This window comes from Seriola lalandi, unplaced genomic scaffold (genome assembly GCF_002814215.2).
Source record: "Seriola lalandi dorsalis isolate HSWRI2012SDOR001 ecotype SW California unplaced genomic scaffold, Sedor1 jcf7180002054929, whole genome shotgun sequence".
In the NCBI taxonomy this organism is placed as follows: domain Eukaryota; kingdom Metazoa; phylum Chordata; class Actinopteri; order Carangiformes; family Carangidae; genus Seriola; species Seriola lalandi.
Window position 1 is genome coordinate 278,572 of NW_019525481.1, and position 17,764 is coordinate 296,335.

A 17,764-nucleotide genomic window follows, 5' to 3' on the forward strand; every position below is an offset into this window, starting at 1 on the left:
GTCTCTGAGCCCAAGTGACTGTTTGTGACCAAATTTGAAGAAATTCCCTCAGATTCCCTCAGGGCATGATAACACGTTCACAACGCCAAAAACCCATGTTTTTGTGAGGTCACCGTGACCTTGACCTTTGACCTTTGTCCACCTAAGTCTAATCAGCTCGTCCTTGAGTCCAAGTGACTGTTTGTATCCAAATCTGAAGGGATACCCTTGAGGATTTCTCGAGATATTGAGTTCTCAATAATAAAATCATGTTTTGTGATGTCACCACGACCTTTGACCTTTGGCCACCAACGTCCTTTTTTTTAATACCAGATTTAAAGAAATTCCCTCGAAGCGTAACGGAGATATTGCATTTGCGAAGGTAAACTCATGTAGGTATTAAACTGAGGAACAAGACAGTTGTACTATTTGTACAGTGACACTTTATCCGAGCGCAGAGACGCAGCTCTGAGCGGAAATCATATTTAAAATCCGAAGTGAAATCAAGAAATAAATCTCTGAAAACAGGAAATAAACTCTGCAGGTTTCCAGCTCCACAGTCACAACAGGACCCGCTCTCATCTGCTGGTCACTTCCACTTGTTTTGTTTCTCTCTCTCTCTCAGCTGACAGTCCTCATTCAGAGTGGAAAACTCTTGATTGCTAAATTACATCCGTTCAGAAACACTAATTTCGATGGATGGTTGCCATGGAGCCAGGGTGACCTCACAACGGCTGTAGACGAGACAGAGCGAGCTTCATCACGCTTGTCATTACAGCGAGGGCTTTCAATCTGTCCACACCATCGTGTCGGACGTAACACCGCGTGCACTTGAAAGCAAGTACTGGAGAAACGGAAGAAGTCCTTGAAGACGTCTGCTGTCCTCGTCCTGCCGCTGTGTTTATTTAACTCGCCTCCTCAATCCTGTCATCTTCCATCTTCCCTCTGTTTTCCTGCTCCTCATTTCCACTCCTCTCATTGCCGCCGCTCTCAGTCTGGGTGTTTTTTTTTTTTTAATGAATTACCTCCTGACGCCAGAATCCTGATAAGAATGCATATCTGAGCACCTGTAAATCAGCTCGGGCCTCAGAGCAACGTGAACGAAATCCAATTTTTGAGCGAGGAGGACAGACAGCTGTTACTTAAAAGGATCTCGGTGTGAGAACAGAGAATCAAGGTTACTGAGTCAGAGAGGAGGAGGAGGAGGAGGAGGAGGGAAAAGACACAGTCAATGACAGACAATCAGAGAAGACACCACTGTTGACTCACCCCACTCTGAATTATCCTATGAATATTTAACTGAATATATTCCCAGGATTTATATTTCATAATCTAATCTTAATCATAATCTTAATGAACATGAACAAAAAGGAGTTTCACTGTCACTGCTCTCACGTCTGTTTCTCATGTTCACGGCCTTCAGTTAGATTCTTCCTCGTGGTCGGGTCATCCGTTTTGTTTTGCCAATAAATCAGTTAAATTCAAATTTGATAAAGAATGAGGGTCTTTTTCAGCTCAGTCTTTCTTTGTCATTTTACTAGTATTTTGGAAGTTGACTTGCTCAGCTAAGCGTCCCTGCATCAGTGTTGGGCAGTAGCACATTACATTGGTAGTGCATGACAGTAATGTGATTACTTTTCCAGTAAGAAGTAATGGTGCACCTCTGCTTGGTGGGACTTTGGTGGAGGGTTGATATCAGTTTTGTGCACATTCAGTGGAGAAACTGATCCGAGGCGTGTTAGCTTGGTGCCAGAGGAACGTGACGCCCAGTAAGTCCTACACTGAGAAATCAGCTGGTCTGTGGACCCCCCCCCCCCCCCCCCCCCCCTTCATGGGGAGGACAGGACCCCTGTCTGCAGTCAGGACGAACATTAAGCCAGCTGGTGATGCTCAGTAAAATCAATCAATTGTACGTTCGAGTCTTGTAAACTACATCGTGTCGTTGTCTGTTTATATAAACGTCAAAATGATTCTTTATCTTTTCTGTAACTAGTAAAGTAACGAAAATATTACAGTTACAACACAACTGATGGATTACAGGGGATTTTTCAGGTCAGACAGTAATGCTTACATTTTGCATTTTGATTTTCCGACTTGACAGTTCTGCTCTGATGATTCTGGAGGTCTGTGCCTCTGTAACCAGGCGAGACCAGCCAGTCAGCATCCACCATCATCCGGGGGAGAGAACAGTCTGATCTCAGCAGCCCTGTGGTCATTTACTGCTGGCTGATGCCTCAGCAGAGTTTTAACCAGCAGAGACATATAATTACCTTCAAAACAACTCTCACGGTTCAAATCTAATATTTGTTGGTGCAAAACTGATTCGTCTGAGGAAAAGGTTTGTGTTTTTATTGTGAAGTTAATTCTGGATCCTTGTGTGGACAGATTATGTGACACTTCAATAAGAGTTAATAGACATATGTAAATCAGAATGATGTTTTTACGCATTAGTGACGATAAAACATCTGTTGGCTGCATCTAACGGTCAACACAGCTGAAAGCTCAGAAAAGGCTGGTGACCGAGGCGTTTGAGTTAAAATGATGATGTCACAGGTGTAGACAGGTGTGCTGAGGTGATGCTGTTGTCCTAGCTGCAGATCGAGCGCGCTGCATCCTCCCACCTTTGGGAGTTGGGACTCCACAAACAGGTTCAAACTTGGCATCGACTCAAGAAAGCACAAGAAAGAAAGGAACAGGCTTCTACTGTTTTCTTTGATATGAAGTTCTCATATAAATTCTTTAGGCTGCTACCAGCCAGGAGCATCGCTCCCCTGAACGCACACACGGCGCGGGGCTACACCTCAAACTTCTCTTCTCACACTTTCCCTTTTATTAAATCATGTGGTTAGAGCCCAGAGGCGTCTGTGTGCGCAGCGAACTGCAGCTAATGAAAGAAGATCTGTGGGTGCTCGCCCCGTGTGTGAATACAATGACGTCATTAGCATGTGTTTGCTTTCATTTCTTGGACAGGGAACAGAAATCATCCTCTGGGGAGCATTTATCTATGAACAGCCACGACAAATGCCCATCAACATTTTGTTAGATGGGGTTCATCCTCTGGGGAGCACAAAGATCCTCAGTTCATTTCCTGACAGCTTATCCTTAGATTCACTCACTTCCTGTTTACAAATGGAAATGACAGAGCTGTTAAAAGGCGGTTGAGAGGGTCACCATCATAATTGGCAGTTTTCCTCATCACTAAGAGCCATATTTGCATTTTAATAAAACACCATGCTTATTAGATAGAAAATAAATAAATAAGACAGGCCTGCTCTCACACTCAGAGGTCATGATGCTATAAATGTCTGGAGCTCTGGCCAGTAAATCAGACTCATGAGAGACGCGCTCAGAGCTGGACTGACATCAGTGAAAGTTTAGACCAAACTCGAGGAGCAGTTCTGACTATTTCTGTCCCGAGCTCAATGAGTCTGCAATGTTCTCCGGGTAGAGTCAAAGTATCCGTAACAGCCCAATAAAGAACCACTGGGGTATTACCCCCCCCCCCCCCCCCCCCCGCCCAAAAAAAGCCGCTTGTATTTCTGTTAAATATTGAAACACTGTCGCTCTTAATCACCCCAAAAATAGACCCCAGTGTCCTGAAACACAAAGATGCTTTTCATTACATTAAATAGCCTTTCATAAGCCTGCTGCAAATACTACCGAGCCACAGTCACAGCTTATTAGCAGCGGCTCTCATTTAATTACAAACACCCACTATTTGATTAACACCTGTTTTTTAGTTTTTTCCTCTATAATGAGAAAACGGAGCAGTTTAAATAAGCAGCGACCGACCGCTGCAAACTCAATACAGCGAGAACAGAGGAGCTGCATCATTAATCTCCATCAAGTTATGTTCCTGCGTCAGTGCTGCAGCAACCAGAGAGGTGGAACTTACTACACACACACACACACACACATGCAACATAACAATATAGTCTCTAGCAGTATATTAGTATCTAGCTGTCCATTAGCACTCGAACACACCTCCATTCACACACTGTATTAAACCACCTGCTGACAAACCAGAGAAGAAGCAGGAAAACACTGCGTTAAATTGTTTCCTCCCTCCATCTCGCTCTCTCTCTCTCTGGAAATAACGAGCAGCAATTAGATTCCGGTAATTACATGGCGGAGGTCAAGAGATGATCAGCAGGTGATTCAGCCCTCTGACGTTTGTCGTCATCATCATCATCATCATCATCGTTGTGGAGGGGAAGGCCCGAGCTGATACGATCCTCCGTCCCCTCTGAAAACCCCCGGAGCTGCCTTCCCAGTTAGGGAGTCTTTGAAGGGGAGGCTGCTTGGAAATGGCTTTGGCTTTGATGCAAAGCTCTGTGGATTTGTGTCAAATTGGGCCTCGGTGATGCAGCTCCTCGCAGGCGTCCATCTTAGAGAGAGGGCGAGCTGGCACATGCACACACACACACGCACACACACACACACACACACACACACACACACACTCCAGGCCGGGCGATTTATCTTATCCGAGGCTCTAATGAGTGAAATGTGGTTTATCCTCCTCTGAAGCAGCGTTTAGTCTGGCTGCAGTGATGGAAAAGGCCTCAGAGGAGAGGCGGCCGCCGCAGACACACAGGCATGAGATATAAAAGCACGGCTCAGTAAGGTCATATGGAGCTTTAACAGAGGTACACACACACACACACACACACACACACACACACACACACACACAGCTGTAGCATTATGATGGCATGTCCTATTAACTCGGCTGTAAGGGAAGTCTCTCCCTCCCTCTCTCTCTCTAAAGGGCCTCAGCACCCAGAGGGGAAACGATGCTTCAGTCCTTCACTACAGAGGAGGGACAGAGCGAGAGAGGGACGGAGGGACGTGACGGCTGCAAAGAGAAAAACGGTACAAAAATAAAACAGCTCTCGTTGAGACATGACAGTGGAGGAAGAGGAGGAGGCATCCTGTCTGGGTTCAAACAGTCAAGCAGCAGCCAAACGCCTCAGGAACAAAGTAACACACGTTAACGGTTTCAACTTTAGCTTTATTTGTATTTTATTTCCATCAAAGACGTGTTGCCAAAGCGTAGACGCAAGTTAAATCAAGTTAGACAGCACAAAGAAGATCTCTGCTCCAGGAGACAGACACGGTGTCGTTACACAAACAACAATAGTAAAATAACAATATGGGTCAACAGAAGGACAGAGTGGATCAACCGAACCTTCCTTCCACCCTTCGCACATGACACATCAGCAGAGTCGAGAAACAAACCTCAGACTGCAGAGAAATCTATTTGCTAATCAATAACATATTTTCAAACATCCATTTCTAAAGATTAGCGTCTGAATAAATAAATAAAAAGCTTGTAACCTTTAACAATGCAGCGCATCGTTCATTTCCACCAGGTTTTACCTCCTGATCTGTATCTAGGATATCTGATAATGACGTCGGACCACAGGTTTCTACGGTTACGGGCTACCTGTCAGTGGCTTTGCTAACTGGGCTAACGTTACTCATACTGTAAGAACGCAGGCTCGGTTTGACTCGTCACATCTGAATCCTTTCAAAGTCCTTCTTCAACTTCCAGACGTGTTACTTTCATCATTTATAATGAACTAAATCAAATCAACAACAAGTCACACACTGAGTTCAGATCTGTGCTCAGCTGAAATCCCTCAGTTTTTAGTGGCAGCTGCTAAACGAATCATTAACATTAATGAAGCTATTTAATGATGACGACCTGTAGCTCCAACATGAACGTGAGCTGAGCAGCAGAAGATCTTGACTGTTGTGAAATAACAGCTGCGTCAAACTGACTTTTACACCTGATTCTTCACAAACTACTTGACCCAGATCCTGGAGCTCCGGATCCAGAACTCTGAGGCTAACGAGCTGAAGGTGTTGATCGTTTTCTACATTAGTCTGTGCTGATAAAAAAACTAAACAAAAACAAGGGCAGATAAAAGGTTCAATGAGAGATTCGTCAGCGGCTGAGCTTCATGAATTTGGGTTTTCTGCCAGACCAGAAACCAGAACCAGAACTCAAAGAAGCTGGGCTGACACCTGACTGCAATATATTCTGCACGTGTTCACGCCTGCCGTAACATGAGTTTAGATTTCCAGACGCATCACGTTAATATCGGGAGTAAATGAAAAGCAAAATGACTGTATTTGATCATTTTTCAGAACTCTGACACCTTTTCATTACAATCCAAGCTCTGGACAACACATGCAGATAAAGTGAGAAATGAAGAAGGAAAAATTTTGCGTGGAAGCAGCTTTACATTCTTCTACTGATTCACCAAGGACAGTTTGAATAAGCTCTTCTCTTCTCTTCTTCATCTCTTAGAGGGAAAGACTGGAATTCAATTCAAAATCCAGCCCTGGCTGTTTTCACCTCGTGATTAACCTTCTTTTTGACCTCAGCTGGGGTCAAAAGGTCAGTGTGAATCCTCCTCCGAACCAACAGCAGCCGCTAATTGAATTAGTTTGTGTGAAGAGTGACGGCAATGACAGAAAGACGGAGCTGGGTGGATTGAAGGGCTCCTCATTCATTCATCCTGTTTCCTCCCTCCACTGCTTTATTCACCTTTTCATTTATTACTGCGCCCATAGAGAACATTATATAAACACACACACACACACACACACACACACACACACACACACACACACTGTCCAAGGAGACAGGGATATGGAGCAGTGAGTCACTGCGTGTGAGGCATTTATCATTGGAGTCTGATCTGACATCAGCTGTCAGGATAAACGGTGATTGGACCGGGCCTTGACTTCTGAGTGACTCTGCAGAAAGTAATGCTGATAACATCTAGGAAGAGTCGCACTGCGTGGGAAATACGCCATTACACTCAGAGTCAGTACATGTTGAGATTAGCTTAGCATAAGGACTGACAGCAGGGGGAAACTTCCGGCTCTGAGACCCAGGGTTTAAACCAGCTGATTATTCCTGTTAGAATCAGTCAGTAAAAGTATTGATCAGCAGTAATGTGATTATATTTTTTAGCTTTAACTACTTTAAACCTGCATAACTGATTTTTTACTTACATTTGATAGTGCTGGACTGAGGAAAGTAAGTAGTTTAAAGCTCCTCCAGTGTAAAGGTCTGTGTCCATGTGTAGTGTGATTATAGATCAGCTCTAGCTTCTATATTAATACTGTGAAAGTATCAAAGCCTCAGTCCACAGAGAAATGCACACAGCCTGTATTCAGAAACTGAGCCTTAAAACCAGCCGTCAGGACTTCTGGAACTTTGTGATGTCACAACAAAGCAGTCACCAAGCCCCGCCCACCTGGACCCACCATCCAAACCTTGCAGGATTTGGTTTCTCTTAGTGTTTTACCTGAAATCTGTTATATTTTTATTGGATCACTCAGAAAACAGTCAGAGCCAATCAGAAGAGAGGCTCAGAGCCTCCTTTCTTCTGATTGGCTCACCGACCTTTTGTTATTAGAGGTGCAGAGAGAAGCCTGAGAGAGGAGATGTAAAACTACACTGAGATGGTTTTTGGTTCTTAAAACCACAAATACATCTTCTTATGGATCAACACTTCAAATAAAACACAGAAGAAGAAAATATTGACCTTTAACAAGTTGTGTAATCACTGCACCTGTTGTGTTATTGCCTTTTAAGTACGTAATGTTCTATTAGTTAGATTTGCCAATGAACTTTTCCCACCACAGACCTAAACTATAAAACTAGCATATACATTTCATAACTGCAGCACCAGAGCGGCACACCAGCAGGTCCTGATCCCCCCTAGTCCTCACAGGACTCAGCTCTTCTAAAAACAGGGTCTGCCCACTCGTCTGCCTCTTTCTGAGCTTTATCCCCCCTCTCTGCATCAAGACACTGACAGACTCTTTCATCAGCTGACATTAGATCCTGCTTATGATGAAAGGCCAAAACTAGCATTAGCAGTCTTAGCTATAAATAGCACAGCTCCAATTAGCCCGCCGTTGCCCCCCTTTAGAACAACTGTGTCAGAGAGAATGAGCTGTGATGCCAAGTCGAGGCCCTGCTGTGTCCCGCGAGAGGGAAACCACGTGTCCCCCAAAAAATGAAGACAAAGGTCGAATGAGACTGAGTGCACAGTCAGTGAGATATGTGGAAAATGTTTGCACAGACGCTGGTCACAGTCTGGACTGAAATTCAACCACAGGGATTTTAATCTTAAAAGTGAAGCGGGGGAATCAAAGGCACCTCTCCCTCCTGCAGAAGGTGCAGAGTCACCACCAGAGAATGTGCAACACCTTAAATAAACTGCTGACTGCAGTCGATGTTACATTAGGTTGAAAAAGAGACATGGGGCTGATGGGACAAGGTTAAGGTGTGTGAGACTGCTCTGCAGGGATCTGGTCTTAGAATAGTCAAATGTCCCCAAAGACCCACAGGTTTAATTCCCAGCAGCAGTCCCTGCGGCTTGGTATTCCATTCCAGCAATCATAATTGTTCATGGGCAGGTTGCCAGCATAGCTCCCCGTCCCTGATAGGCTCCTGCTGGGGGGGGGGGGGGTTGTTTTTCCTTGTAAAGTAATTGAAGGTATTATGTGGAAAGCAATGGCTGCAGCTCCATGTTTAACAGAGGCAGCACATGTCCGCAGCCTCCACAGTCGAACAGGAGAGTCAACGGGGAATCAGACCCTGTTTCACAAGAGTTTTTAAACCTTCAGCAGCCCCACTGTTCCCCCCAGGCCAACACACACATGTACGTTCTGATGCCCCCAACACACAAACATGTTGTATAGACAGAAGTGGTGGTAAAGGTATGGTGGGTAGGACGTTAAAAACCAAACACGTATGTCGCTGGCCGTGGTCAGAAAAACATAAGCAGCCCCCCCCCCCCCATTCATTTCAATGAGACCATTGTGTTGGGAGATGTGGTCAGTGCTAATATGGAGGGCCATGCAAGCACACAGTCTGGTTGATCACTTTGTAATGCAAATTGAAAATTTAAGAAAAATTCAGAAAAGACAGACACAGACAGAGACACAGACAGAGGCACAGGCAGAGACACAGACAGAGACACAGACAGAGACAGAAACACAGACAGAGACACAGACAGAGACACAGAGACACAGACAGAGACACAGAGACACAGACAGAGACACAGACACAGACAGAGACACAAACAGAGACACAGACAAAGACAGAGACAGAGACACAGACACACAGACACACAGAGACACAGACAGAGACACAGACAGAGACACAGACACAGACAGAGACACAGACAGAGACACAGAAAGAGACACAGACACAGACACACAGACACACAGAGACACAGACAGAGACACAGACAGAGACACAGACAGAGACACAGACAGAGACAGAGACACAGACAGAGACAGAGACAGAGACAGAGACACAGACAGAGACACAGAGACAGAGACACAGACAAAGACACAGAGACACAGACAGAGACAGAGACACAGACAGAGACACAGACACGGACAGAGACACAGACATGGACAGAGACACAGACAAAGACAGAGACACAGACAGAGACACAGACAGAGACACTGACACAGACAGAGACACAGACAGAGACACAGAGACACAGACAGAGACACAGACAGAGACACAGACAAAGACAGAGACAGAGACACAGACACAGACACAGACAGAGACACAGACAGAGACACAGACAGAGACACAGACAGAGACACAGACACAGACACAGACAGAGACAGAGACACAGACAGAGACACAGACACAGACACAGACAGAGACACAAACACAGACAGAGACACAGACACAGACACAGACAGAGACACAGACACAGACACAGACAGAGACACAGACAGAGACACAGACAGAGACACAGACACAGACAGAGACACAGACAGAGACACAGACACAGACACAGACAGAGACACAGACAGAGACAGAGACACAGACACAGACAGAGACACAGACAGAGACACAGACACAGACACAAACACAGACACAGACAGAGACAGAGACACAGACAAAGACAGAGACAGAGACAAAGCTGTAAATAGAAACAGAGCACGTAGATGGGAAATGCTGTCAGTATTTGCTCGGTCACAGATCTGACAAACTGATGGATGTAACGATGTCAGTTAAACTGCTGTTGCTATGGAACTGTGTCAGCAGCGGTTGCCATGGCAACAGAATGTTCAACTGAAACCAACTGGATCATATTTAATTTGCCTCATCATCAGTACCTGAAACAAACACGTCTCCACCCAGCTGCTTGCATTTTCACAAACAGGCTTCTGTTTTGTTTCTTTTTTTCTTTCCTTTCTTTCCATTTTTCCGGCGAGGCCGATCCCTGCAGACCGGTCTGATTTCTGTCTGTGTGAAACCAAGCAGCTGCTGGGTTTAAGAAAGCGTTCAGATGAACTGCCAAAAAGAGGAGGCAGTGAAGTGCACATTCACATCAGACTCGAGCCTCATCATCATGAAGCGAATCAACTGTTCTCTGTCTATGACTGAAACCACAGTTGGAGAGAAAAACTATTCTCTACTCGTCCTGATGGAGAGTCCCATTGTCATGGAGTCGGTGCTCCTGAACACGAAGTCCGTGTCGGCCGTTAAACAGATGAAAATAGCCTGTTCTGGTCCGAGCAGGTCACACACTGAAATAACACCATCACATCATCACGCTGCACGTCTCATGCTCACACTGAGTCACTGCAGTCACTAAATACCAGACGGGTGGCGCACAGGGAGGATGTCAGCTCCATCAACTGTCTCAAAATACTGAGAGACAGAGCTACCAATGTTGAGAGCTCTATCAGTGACTTCCTGTTATCATTATCTCTTAAAACAAGAGGGGAAGATACTCCATGCATCAGTTCCCTCTACTTTAAAATGACAGCTGAATACAGAAATTCAACTTTTTACAGAACGCAGCCATTTAAAAACAAATATTTATTTCCTTGCCGGTCCAAGGTGCAACATCCAGAATTCAGGTCCAACGCTGGGCCTTCGTCACACATTAACCCTCTGTCTGTGTCTGAATCACCGTCTGTGTCCAAAATAAAATGTTTTAATTCATATTTAACCAAGACAAACTGACTCCTATTGACAGGAGGTTGCAGAGAGGTTAACTGAAGAAATTAGAAAATATGTTTCTTTGTTTGGAATAATCGAAAACATGAGTGATATTAAAAAAAGAGAGAGAGAGAGAGAGAGAGCACAGAGCGGTGATGGTGACTGAAACCCCAGAGGAAGCTGAAGTCTGAGGAAACAACAACTGTCATCACGAGCTGCAAAACATCCTTCAACAGACAGAGAGAGAGAAAGAAAAGCATCTCAGATCATTAACAGGACGTGTGGATCTGTCAGAGATGTTTTCTAAAGTTTTTCAATCGTTGGCTGAAGCCAAGTGTTCCTGCAAATTAATGAGCAACAAAATCTTATATGAAACAAGTGTCTGACAGAGAGAGATGAGTCACGAGAGCACGGTAAAAATACCAGGCTACAGTCCTGGACACACAGGAAGAGGCATCAACGTGGTAGTTTTGTGTCATCCTGTCATAATGTTCAGCACTTCAGATTCTCATTTTAGCAGCGAGTGACACGGTCAGGCGCTCAGACAGACAGACACTGTGATATTATGATATTATTATCATGCTGTGGGAGGAAGTGGTGGAATTATAATTATAATATTGTATTTTATGTTTCAGGTATAATCGATGCTGCCACTTAACAGCACAAGTTTTATTTGTCACATGCCAAGGTTCAATGTGCAGTAAGCAAAGCAGTGAGATGAGAGTCGGACTCAGCAGCAGAACCGACTGACTGCAAACCAGCCAATCACAGCTGATATTGGGGGGGTGGGAGCAGGAGTACCTGGAGGAAACATGCAAGCTCCACACAGGAAGAACCTCTGACAAGGGTTCGAACCCTTCAGACTCAAACACCATAAATGTGGCTAAGCTAGTGGAAATACAAGCTGGAATGGCACAAAGCTAATCTACCGTTAGCGGGGCTGAGACACTACGAGAGCCAGCAGCATCGACAACCAGCAAGCTTCAGTCAGTTACTCTCGATGAAAACACTTTTCACAACCATCATATCAATCAAAAACAGTCAGTCATTTATATGCACGGTTATTTATTTGCACTAATGAACTCATTCTCCCATGTTATTGTCGTTCTCATTTTAATATTACAAGTTGTTTTTTTTATTCTTGCTCTGATGTTGTTTCTTCGTGTCACTGTTGTTTTCTTGATGCGTGCGGTTTGTTTTGCACTGGATGTGCGTGTTCTTTTTTTGTGTGTGTATTTGTGTGTTTTTAATGTCACTGTGCCTCCAAATAAAGTTTTTCTTAAATTAAATGAAAGTTTAAAAATACAGCATGCAGTAAAAGAAATATCCTTAACTGACAGGTATAATATGTATGAATTAGGTAAATGTCAATAATGACATCTTACTACCCGTGCGATGCTCATAATTGTGTAATTTGAATACGAAATGATGATTAAATTGAAGATAATAAAGTTTGTAACGCACCAACTCTCTCACTTCTCCGTGCTGCAGATGTTCTGTTCCATGTAACTGAGGTAAAATAAAAGAATCGCTCACTAAAGACCAAAATTAAATATATTTTCAAGCTAAAACTGCTTCAATCTTTGTCTCATTTTCATGCAGCTCGCACTAGTGCACGTTAATGACAATAATCCCAGTAATATAAATGATTATATTCATCATGGTAATTCTACAATCAGTTACCTGACCCTCAGATGTAAATCAGACTTCCTCTTGAGTCCATCTAGGTTTGGGTCTGATCTGGTTTCTGGCTCTGGGAGTGTTGTGCGTGTTCATCAATATTCAGAGCACCGACATCCAACACTGGAGGAACATTAATTTTTAATTTGAGTGATGATCCCCTTTAAGAGTGGATTCTGTCGGAGGCCGAGGGCTGGAAAAGATTTCTGAAATCCAAACTGAGCGAGGCGTTCCTGGCAGAGACGGAGGCACTGCAGCGATAAAAGCCCGCCGGCTGAAAGCTGAATCCCCTCCAGACAATATACAGGATATAGTACATCATCATTTTATGATGTTTGATGGATCCATGAGTCACGGGGAGATGAAGGGCTGTGATTTAGTGTTTTTGGTGGAAGAACATTCTCTCAGCCTGCCGCATCTACTTTAAATTATTGATTCCTTGCATTTTCTTCTGAATGGCATTCAACAGACTGCACGGCTGAAAACACCTGAACCTGTTGCTTTCAGCCGGCAGGTTTACTGCACCGACTGAGGGGGTGGGAATCAGTCAGTGTTTCCTCTGATAGATTTTGCTCCCGTCCGACTGTCTGATGAGTTTTTGTGTAAAATGGCGGCTCTGTAAATTCTCTTGTTCTCTCTCTCTCTTCTTCCTCAGACTGACATTCAAACCTTTACTCTTGATGTTTTCCATCAGTAAAATACGTAACTTCTGTAACAAAAGACGGTGTTGAGAGATGTCGGGAAGTAGCGTGGGGTCATGGGAGTTGTTGTCTTCACTGTGTCGTCCAGTTCTGATTCCTTCAGTGGTTCAGGAGGTTTTTTACCAGCAGCTGAATCATCCACAGAGGTTTCCTCCTCTCCAGGACAAACACACCAGGGGATTAAAACCAGTAGAAACTCTAAATAATACAGTTTCATTTTAAAAATGAGTGATTCACCGATGCTGTTCAGTGGACACAAGATGTCTTGGAGAGGCTGGGAGCTGAACTGTCCAAGCTAACTTCAGATCCAGACGTCCGACGACTGAAATCCTTCATCTGGTTCAAACACAGAGCTGAAACCCACCGAGGTGTAAAAAGTGAATCTTAAAAATGTGACTTAAAACTAGATAAAAATCAGTTTTGAGCTTCTGCCAGGCAACCACAACACTGGCACATGCACAAAGAGGATATGATGTCATGGACAGGCGACCAATGAAATGGAGCGTTACCATGATTAAAATCACAGATTTCTCTGGTTTGAGAATTGATGGAAACATTTAAGACAATGTCAGAACACAACTCAACAACATGTAGAACACAGGTCTGTTTGTTGTTAGAAGATTTAACGTGCAAAAGTTACAGATTATAACTTTAAATATTTACTGCTGGAAATACACTAAACAATGAAAAGTGTCCACATATTTTTGTCCACATTGGATCATTTGTCTTAATGTTACAGAATATAATGATGCACCTTTCCCGTCTCAACATGACAGTGTGGCTTTTAAAGAAAACTGTATCAAACAGACACACACACACACACACACACACACACACACTTTAAAAAGCTGTCTTCCAGTGTGGATCTGGAGGACTGTGCCAACACAGATGGCTCTGGCAAATAAAAAAATAAAAATAAAGAAACGCAGGGTCATCCAGACAAACCATTAAACTTGGCTCAAGTTTTGCTGTAAAAAACAACAGCCCTGAGGAACACACTGTGTCGGCCAATCAAATATGAGTAAGTGCTCGGTCCAGATTATTATGTGTAGTGTAATTCTACTGTTTATCTCGTGCAGCATCGCTTCATTAAGACTGGACTTTTTAAGGCCAATATACTGTATATTTAATGATATGTGATTTAAATCTAATGACGATAAACCAGCTAATGTCTTTTATTTATTTAGTTCTTCTATTTTAAAACATTTGATTTGATTTAGATTTAAATTTGGTTGTATAGGAACTGTGCTTCTTTGGCGTTTGGTCACACATGAAGCAGTACAAATATATGTGCAGAGAGCGAGTATCAGCTGATATATTGACCCGGCTGATCAATCGGTTCATGCAGCTATGTGGCAATATCAAAACTTACAAACAGCCTCTTTAATGCAGGATCATTTCCAGACTGAATGTTCACTCAGCGATGATGGTTTTCACAACAGACTGAATTACCATAATATTTGCTGCACAGATTCCCATTCACTGGAGAATGACTTCATTACTTTGGTGCCTTCCAGACTTACAGGTTACTTACAGGTCAGATACGTAGCGTACCTTCAGTAAACACTTCCAAAACCTGAAGAACAGCAGAATAAAACCCCCTCTCTTTATCTCCTTTCCTCTGTTAGCAGCTTGTGAAATGAGAATCGGTCGAGATGTATCTGGGTTAAGAGCAGCACTTCAATAAGAAACCTCTCAGCGGCCTCCTACGTCTCCGTGTTGGAGATGACAGGACGAGTAAACAGTCCTGACTTGTTGTGGTCCAATATTTTGCTCTTTTTTAGAATACAAGCAGATCTACAGCACGCCACAGCCCGCGGTTCGCTTCCTGAGCAACACGCAGAGGCAGAAACACACAGGAAGTGTTAGTGTGTGTGTGTGTGTGTGTGTGTGTGTGTGTGTGTGCGCTGCAGGGCTGCTGACACTGTGTGACACACCGAACCTGAATACACCAGAAACAGGAATGAGTCAGGCTGTCCCACAAAGCACACTAACGTGGTTGGACTGTTGCTGCAGCTGAGCAGTGCAGATAGAGGCTGAGACAGGAGCCCGACGAGACGAACGTGTGTTTGTGCGAGCCGGCCGAGGAGATACTGGTTTCTCCTCCAGCGCCTGTCTGCTGGTGTCAGCTGCCCGGGGGGGGCCACGCTGTACTGTATCTACTGCAGGTTTTCGATGGCTTTGTCACGTTTCAAGATGCAGTTTTAACTCGCGGTATCGCCTCGCCACCTCGCAGAAAACACCAAGGTCAGCAAAGGAACGACGGCTGCACTCTCTCCACACAAAATGAGTTCTGACAGTGTTTTCTGCTGATTATAATGAGAACAAATTGAGCTTTAAGTGCGCTGGGTGATGAAGGAGCGTGGGGCTGTTAATGCCTGGCCCTGCGGGGTCAGTAAACAGCCCGACACAGACACAGCAGCGCAGGACAAATCTAATTAATGCCGCAGTGTAAGTGGTTTAATTTGACATTTGTACATTTACAACCACCACAAGGAAACACACAGATAACACGCAGACAGGATTAACTCATGTCTTGGTCATCATAACTACACATGACAACATTCAAACTGAAGTTTTAATGACTTCCTGTAACTGTGGTGTGCACTGAAAACAAAGTGAAGCCCAGTTCACACAGTAAACTGCTCTGTGCGAGCACAGGATCTCACAGGACATAAAGTGTGGATGGAAACGACTTGAACGACAAAGTCAGTTACTGCTCCACGCATCCATTTCCATCCACTTAATCCAGGGTTGAGGCGCAGTCGCAGCGGGCGAAGCCAGGTCGCCCAGACATCCCCCTGACCAGATATATAATCTCTCCAGCGTGCTCTGGGTCTTTCCCGCTGCCTCCTACAGATGGACATACCTGAAGGACCTCCAGTGGGGGGGGGGGGGCACAACAACTCTCTGAGGCTGAGTGCAGACGCCCTCAATCCTCAATCTGTCAGTCACTACCCAGACCTGGTGGCTGTAGGTGAGGATCAGAATGTAGATCGACCGGTACACCGAGAGCTTCGTCTTCCGGCTCAGCTCCCTCGTCACCACAACGGTCAGGTACGACACCCGCTTCACTGCTGACTCCGCCCGACCCACCTGTCAAATCACCCGCTCAAACTAGCTGCAAACTTTAACTACAGACTCCATTAGGACTTTAGTCATCTCAACATCTGGATTAGGACTCTTTCATTTACTGTTAGCCACCATCTGCCTTTGTTTTCTCCGCTACATGTAAATCAGGGTCAGCTAGCTACCATGACTGTAAAGTCTTTATTTTTAGATATTTATTTTAGATATTTCCCCACAGTGTTTTAAACGTACCGTGACTTAATGACTTTATTTCCTTAATAATTTCAGGAAGGTAACTTGGTGATGAATGTCTGGCTGAGCTCCATCTGGCCCGCCGGCTGCAGCTTGTTATGTAGCGGCGAGGGCTGCGAGGGAAACCCGGTTAACGGAGAGCGGGCGGCTCATCAGGCAGCAGGTATGAAACTGAATCTCTATCAGCTGATGATCAAACAGCAGCTGGTGCTGGAGACGGTGCGGTGAACTTTAATTTTTATCTTTTCAGAGCTTGGCAGAGACACAGCAGCAGCTTCTCCGTGTGGATTTAGCCTGAAGTATGTGTTTATTAATCTGTGTAGTCTCCACACCTGATATTTTGTTTACCTGCTGCTTGCTAATAAGAGTCTACCTGCATGATATGATGGAGATATATTTGATTATTGACTAAAACTAAGTGTTTTTGCCCAATTTAGTGAGATTGTGTTTCTTTAGGGGTCCGAGCAGCGAAGGCTAGATAACTACTAGAGAAAAACTCATGACATTTGACAGATCGGCTGCACATTCCACTAACGACTCAGGCACAAAAAGGGAAAATAATTGTCCCGTAGGAGGCGCTATAATAATGAAGTAAACATTTGTGCAATTTTCTTATAAATGGCTCGGGTGACATTCAAAATTCTTTTTCCATTTTCATCTCTGAAATCATCTGCATCTTTGCTCTCAAAAGAAAATTGAGCGTTAATCAGCTACCTGGATGAAAACGACTTCAGAAACTTCAACCTGCTGCTAACGAGCTAGTCAAAGCTCAGGGTGAGAGACACGGAGGAGGAGGAGGAGGAGGAGGAGGAAGTGCGAGCCAGTATCCTCACCTGCTAGAGGTCTCACCTGATGCAACCTTCTTTTCTCAGGCTCTAAAGCAGCATAAAAACCTTTTGAGAACTTAAACCCAACAATAAAAGTCAAAGGGTTAAGCTCTCAGGTGGTTTTTATTTCATGCTTCTATCTGCTTCACAGGCTGAGAAATAAAGGTTTTAGTGAACGTCAAGTTTTTCAGGTTTTAGGAGGTTGTTTTCAAACAGTGCTGAGGTTTTGTTTTTCTTTGTTTTTCTTT

General features: G+C 44.3%; 1 protein-coding gene across 1 annotated transcript in view; it reads right to left on the minus strand.

Annotated features, from left to right (window-relative positions):
* large2 (LARGE xylosyl- and glucuronyltransferase 2) overlaps positions 1 to 17,764 on the minus strand; it is a 185,072-nt gene that overhangs the window by 122,417 nt on the left and 44,891 nt on the right. The gene's annotated exons all lie outside the window — the stretch shown is intronic.